This window comes from Elephantulus edwardii, unplaced genomic scaffold (genome assembly GCF_000299155.1).
Source record: "Elephantulus edwardii isolate Elephantulus edwardi_28Jun2011 unplaced genomic scaffold, EleEdw1.0 scaffold00017, whole genome shotgun sequence".
NCBI lineage: Eukaryota > Metazoa > Chordata > Mammalia > Macroscelidea > Macroscelididae > Elephantulus > Elephantulus edwardii.
Window position 1 is genome coordinate 21,187,640 of NW_006399767.1, and position 7,540 is coordinate 21,195,179.

Here is a 7,540-nt window from a genome sequence, read left to right on the forward strand (position 1 = left end):
CATTCCTTTGCTTCCATCCCCCTCCTTGGAGCCTTATACTTGTTCTACAATAAAGGTTTTATACAATATTTGTCCTTGTGGAACTGAGTTAGTTCATTCAGCATAATGCTCTCCTCCCTCCAAAGTTAGGTAATAATTTACAAAATCATTGCTCCTGCGTGCTGTGTGGTATTCTATTTTGTAAATGTACCATAATTTCTCAATCCATTTGTTTGTGGTTGGACATATGGGCTGTTTCCATGTTCTTACGATGATGAATAACGTTGCTGTGAACATTGGTATACAAGTCTCAGTTCTCATTTTTTTCAGGGTATATTCCAAGTAGGAACCACTTTAAATATAGGAACCCAACATGTTACCACTTTGTGCTACCAGTGTTCCTTGAAGTAATGAGTAGCTTCCACTATTTCCAACTCCCCACATAAATAGTTGAATTTACACATACATAGATGAGTTAGAGAGTATGTTGTGACTCCTCTATGGTAGGCATTGATCTGATTGAAGTGGAATTGCCTAGGCAGCCAAATGAAGATTTCCCTTTCATTCATGTAAATATATGTTGACCTTCTGTTGTGTGTTAGATTATATTAGGTTTTGTGGGTACTAAGCAGAATAATTTAAGTTTCTAAAACAGAAGGAATTTTCAGTCTACTGAGTGACACAGATTTTTATAATCTTTGAAAGTACATGTTTATTAACAGGTTTATAACGAATTCCAGAACATTTAACTGTGCTCGTGTGAAACCTGTCCTGAGACCAAGAATCTGTTATCCAAACACAAGACTACTGCACGATTTATATAAAAAAAAGGTGTATATTATGGCTGTATACTTTTCCCCATATCTATTCGTTTATTGAGCAAATACTTTGAGAAGCTGGACTTAATGAATAAAATGATAGCATCAGGATCAGAGGAGGATTCATTAGTAACCTGTATTATGCAGATGACACAACTTTGCTTGTGGAAAGTGAAGATGTCTTGAAACACTTGATGCAGAAGATCAAAGAGTATAGCCTCAACAACAAGAAAACAGAAGTCGTCACTACTGGTTCAATAGGCAACATCTTGATAGATGGAGAAGAAATAGAAATTGTTAGGGAACTCTGGTGGCCTAGTGGCAAGAAGCTGCACTGCAATCCCAGAGGTATGCAGTTTGAATCCACCAGATGCTCTGCTTAAGAAAGAGGGGCCTAGAGGTGATATATGATTGAGTATTATGGTTAGCACAGGAATCCAGAATTCAGGTTGCATAGAGAAGTGTACTCGGGGTGGGGGGTGGGAGGGAAGGGATGGGGGAATTGTATACCAATGAAGGATTTTTTCCCCTTTTTCTTTTCGAGAGGGGAACGAACTGGTGGGGATGGGTGGGCACGGAGAAAAGTGTGGCAATGAATGAATGGAAATCCAAAATCTCTGTAAATGTTTATTGAAATTAAGAAAAAAAAAAAAAAGAAAGAGGGGCAATCTTCTCCTGTACCAGTCAGATCTGATTTGACGGTGTACACACACACACACACACACACACACACACACACACACACAAAATAAAAAAAGAAATAGAAATTATCAACTGTTTCATCTTACTTGGATCTGCAATCAGCACCCTTGGTACCAGCAGTCAGGAAATCAAAACATGTGTTGCACTGAAAAAATCTGCTACTTGGAACCTCTCTAGAGTGCTAAAGAACACTGATGTCAGTTTAAAGATGTGCCTGATCCAAGCTATGGTCTTTTCAGATACTTACTGTACATCTGAAAGTTGGACATTAAGGACAAAAGAAGAAGAATTGATGCCTTTAATTTGTGGTGTTGGAGAATAGCACTAAATGTCCTATGGACTACCAAAAAAACAAACAAGTATGCATGTCTTGAGAAAGGTGCAACCAGGGTGCTTCTTAGAAGCAAGATTAGTGAAACTTTTATCTCACATACTTTGGGCATGTTGCTAAGAGAGGTCATTCCTTGGAAAAGGACATCATGCTTGCAAAGGTGGAAGGTCCGTGAAGAAGGGGAAGACCCTCAACAACGTGGATTGACACGGTGACTGTACCACTGGGTTCAGGTATATCACAGATGATAAGGATGACACAGGACAGGACAGAATTCACATCTTTTCTTCACAGGGTCACTGGGGGTTATAGTTGGCCCAACAGCACCTAACAACAACAACAACAACAACAACATTATCATAAGGTGATTCTTGACACCAGGGAAGAAAAGCACACTTCTTAGACTAACAATCAGCTTTATAAGATCAAAAAGGTAATGTTTGCCCAGGGATAAAGCTTAGAAGCCAGGATAGATGGAAGGGACAAATAGATATGGGAATCACAGGAAATAAGTAAAAACATTGCTGTTACAATGTGGCATTTATAATCAACTTCATGAAACACAATGTTTATGAATTGTTGAGTGGGAGACCAATTTAGTCTTTAAACTTTGTCTCAAACTAGGAAAAAATGTTAAAGAAAAAAGAAACATCATCTACAGAACTGTAAGTTAATAAATAGATCTTTTCACTACTAAGTTTATGGTAATTTCTCATGTTGTTGTTGTGTGCCACTGAATTGGAATCAGTCCATAACTGAGTCCCCCCGCCCCCCAGCAGGTTTTCAGTGTCAGTTAATCACATGGGAGGAGATTGCCCATTCTTCTCTGTGGAGCAGCTAGTGGATTTGAGCTGCAGGTCTTTGGGATTGCAGTGTGGCTTTTTACCATTCGGCCGCAAAAAATTAATAATGACTCTAAAACAGAAATAAATACAAATATTAAAAGTAGTTGACTACAGTAAAATGTGGTAATGTTGGTGTTTAATGGCAAATTTATTCTTACTCATACTGTGATCTTTTAGGACAGAGTAGAATTATCCCTGTAGGGTTCCTTAGGCTGTAATTTTGATGAGTGAAGATCACCAGAGCTTTTCTTTCATAGAGTTGCTAGTGCTTTTGAACCACTGACTTTTGGTTTAGCAATTGAATACTTAACCATCATGCCACTGGGTCTTCTCATAAGTTGGGAAATACTGTGCTATAAAAAAAAAGACTTAGAACTTAATATTCCATTAATTACTTAGCTATTTGTTCAGTATTTATGGTGAAATAACATAATAATCTCTAATTTTTGTGGAAGTCTTCATGAAAAAGGTGACACTTTTTTTGAAGGTGATTTTCTTTTAGGTAGAGTGATGGCAAGGTTGTTGATATTATGTTCCAGTGAGTCAGCTGCAATTCATAATGACCATATGCACAGTAGCTCTGAACCCTGCCCTATCCTGAGCCAGTCTCACTATCTCTACCAACCTACCCCCATATCCTAGTTACTGTGTCAGTCCATTTTATCCAGGGTCTTCCTCTCCTGTGCTGACCCTTCTTCCTTCCAAGCAAGATGTTCTTCTCTAAGAGCTGGTCCCTCTGGCAGCATGCCCAAAATAGGAGATGGAGCTTCAAAATACTTGTCTTCAAGGAGCAACCTGGTTGGTTTCACAGTCTCCAGAACAGACCTGTTTAATCTCTTGGCAGTCCAAGACTTTTCTCCACTCAGCACCACAACTCAAAGTCATTGATTCTTTTTCTCTTCATCTTTAGTCATTGTCCAGCTCTCTGAGTAATTTTGAAGACCATGACCTGGATTAGGTACACCTTAGTCTCTGGACTGACATCATTGCTCTTCAGCACTCTAGAGAGGTTCCTGACAGCGATTTTCCTCATGCAACTCATCTTTTGATTTCCTGACTGCTGGAACCAAGAGTGTCGATTGTGGAACCCAACAAGCTGAAATTGTTAACAGGCTCTGTCTCCTGTCCATCTATCACGGTGCTGCCAATTGGTCTAGTGGTGAGCATATTTGTTTTCTTGATGTTGAGCATTAATTGAAAACTACAGTTCTTGATCTTCTGGAGCAAATGATTCAGGTCTTCCTCAATTTTGGCAAACAAGATGTAAAACTTTGAAAGCCCCTATGAATAATAGATGGCAAAGTATAACAAGGTAAGTAATCATGATCAGTCTGGATTGCTGAGGCCTCACTGAGAGGGAGAGTGGTAAACAAGAGGCAGGCCAAGGACAGTCACAAATGTATTTCAGGGAGAGCCCATATATTCCCTTTTGATGAATTTATATGCCAGCCTAATATTTTTCTTTTATAACTACCATTTGTTAAGTACTTAATTACTGCCAGGAAGTGTAATAATTGTCTTATAGGCATTACCTCATTTAATCTTCAGAATAACTTTGGGACTTTAATAAATGAAAATATGACAGTTCAGAGATGACCATGTCTAATGCTTGTAGAAGATGAATTCCAGAGTACTGTGGGATCTGGCTGATTCTAGAGCTTTTTAATGGGAGAGTCATTAAAAAAATTATTAAACAAGGAACTGGCATGATTATATATTCATTTTATGTTGATAAAATTCTGTAGACCAAGAGCAGATGAAATTAAGTAGGATGGAAAGGGAGACAGGGAAGTAGCTATGAAGGTGAAGTAGGCCTAGGTGAGAGAATGAAAGCTGAACTAACTTAGACATTAAAGAATAGACTTAAGAGGGGTAGATCAAGGTTATATTAGAATGTGAAATCAGAAGATATAAATATGGCTAGGTATGATGTGGTCAGGCAGAGGAAGGAGTCAAGGGAAGAGACTGAGATTTTTAGCATGCATACTATATGTTGTCATATGCTGTAAAATTGGAACTGATTCATAGCTGACTCTCCAGCAGGTTTTCAGAGGCTGTATGTTGCATTAGAAGAGATTGCCCATCCTTCTCCCAAGGAGTAGCTGGTGGATTTGAATTTCCTGTCTTCAGGTTTAAAGAGCAACATCTTACCCACTATGCAACCAGTGCTCTCTAGCCTCTAGGCTATATACCACCATGTTAAGATAAAGAATACTGGCCAGAGAGATGAACTAAATTGATTAGTTTGGTGTTTTGCATGTTGATTTGTAGCGCAAGTCATATTCAAACATGTGAATCTGTACATATGAGTTTGAAATTCAGATGGCAGATCTGAGCTAGAGATAGGGATTTTGGCAGTTATTAAATAGTAGTTGGGGAGTGCTGGTATCGGAGCCCAGAGGGAGTTGCCCTTTTGTGGTTCAAATCTGCCAACTGCTCCTCTGGAGAAAGATAAGTAATCTCTTCTTAGGAAATTTGCAATCTTGGACATCCAATGGAGAGTCAACACTGAGGTGCTCTGATTCGGTAGCAGTGACTTTGAGGTTTTTATTTTGTTTGGGTAGATATTGTTTTGTTGTTGTTGAAATCAGGAGAATACATTTACATTAGGAATAAATGAACTCTGGGAAACAAGGCTTTTAAGTAGTGAAAGAAGAGACTCAAAGAGGTAAAAAGAGAATGAGGGGAGGGAGTGTCTTAGAGGCCAGGAAAGCCGAGAATTAAAAGAAGTGACTATGTAAGAGTATACCATGCTTCTGGTTAGATTTATTCCCAAGTATTTAATCTTGTGATTAGCTATTGTGAAAGGTATTATTTTTCTTAGTTCCAGTACTGTAGTTTCTTTGTCACTGTAGAGAAATCAATTGATTTTTGTATGTTGATCTTGTATCCTGCCACTTTGCTTAATTGGTCAACTATGTCCAGTAGTTTTCTTGCTGAGTCTTTAGGGTTTTCTAAGTATACTATCATATCTTATGCATATAGTGATAATTTTACCTTCTCTTTGCCAGTTTGGATGCCTCTTATTGCCTTCTTTTGTCTTACTGCTATTGCTAAGACTTCCAGTACAGTACTGAATAGGAGAGGTGATAGCAGACATTCTTGCCTAGTTCCTGGTCTCAAAGGGAATGCCTTTAATCTCTTCTCTCTCCATTGAGAACAATATTGGCTCATGTGTTTGCACATACAGTTTTTACTATGTTGAGGAAATTTCCCTCTGTTCCTGTTATGTTGAATGTTTTAATCAGGAAAGGGTGTTAGATTTTGTCAAAGGCCTTTTCTGCATCAACTGATAGGGTCATGTGGTTCTTGTTCTTTGCTTTGTTTATGTGATGGATGACATTGATTGTTTTTCTTATGTTGAGCTGTCCTTACATACCTGTTATGAATCCCACTTGGTCATGGTGAATTTTTTTTAATGTATTGTTGGAGTCTATTGACTAGGATTTTATTCAGGATTTTTGCATCTATGTTCTTGAGAGATATTGGCCTATACTTTTCTGTTTTGGTGGTGTATTTACCTGACTTTGGTATCTAGGATATATTTGCTTCATAGAATGAGTCTGGGAGAATTCCATCTTTCTCTCTTTTCTGCACTAGTTTATGTAGAATTGGTGACAGTTCTTCTCTGAATGCTTGATAAAATTCACTTGGAAAACCATCTAGTAGTCCAGGGCTTTTTTGGCTGGAAGTTGTTTTATTACCTTTTCAATTTCTTTTTTTGTAATGGGTCTCTTCGGGTGTTCTAGTTTGATTTGTGTCAGTTTTGGTCAGTTGTGCATTTCTAAGTATTTGTCCATTTCCTCTAAGTTTTCATATTTGTATGAGTATAGTTTTTCATAATACTCCAAAGTTAGACTTTTTATTTTAGTTGGTTCAGTTGTGATCTGTTCAAAGAAAATTAGAAAGCATTACAACAAGAAACAAAAAGAGACCTGGAGAAATGGAAGAATATACCTTGCTCATGGATAGAAAGACAATATTGTGAAAATGACAGTACTACCAAAGGCAATTTACATGTTCATGCAATCCCAATATAAATACTAATCCATTCTTCAACAAGATGGAAAAGGCAATTTCCAATTTAATTTGAAATGGAAAGAGGCCCCAAATAAGCAAAGCACTCCTTAAAAAGAGAAATAAGGTAGAAGGCTTCTGACTCCCTGATTTCAAATCCTACTACACTGTCATGGTGGTCAACACAGCATGGTACTGGTACAATGACAGATACATAGATCAATGGAATAGAATTGAAAACCTGGAAACCATCCCATCTACCTCTGGCCAACTGATTTTTGACAAGGAGATGAAATCAGTTAGGTGGGGAATGACAGCCTTTTTAACAAATGGTGTTGGCAAAATTGGAAAACTATCTGGAGAAAACTCAGACAAGATTCACACCTTACCTCATACACAAAAACCAACTCAAAGTGGATCATGGATTTAGGACTAAAACCAAGGACTATAAACTTCATTAGAGAAAAGCTTGGAAGAACTCTAAAAGTCCTAATCCACAACATCAAGAGTCTTCCAAACTTCTTGAAAAATGTACAACCAGGAGAGGATAAAATAGATGAATGGGACCGTCTTTTTTTTTTTTTAAATTTTTAAAAATTATTATTTTTGTTTGCATGTACTGCCAAATCAGATCTGACAGGTACAGGAGGAGATTGCCCCTCCTTCTCCAGCAGAGCATCTGATGGATTCAGACCGCAAATGGGACCTTCTAAGAATCAAATCCCTATGCACATCCAAAAACTGCTCCAACAGGATAAAAAGGGAAGCCACAGACTGGAAAAAAAAATATTTGGTAATAATATGTCTAATAAGAGACTTATATCTATAATTTATAAAATATTCGAGCA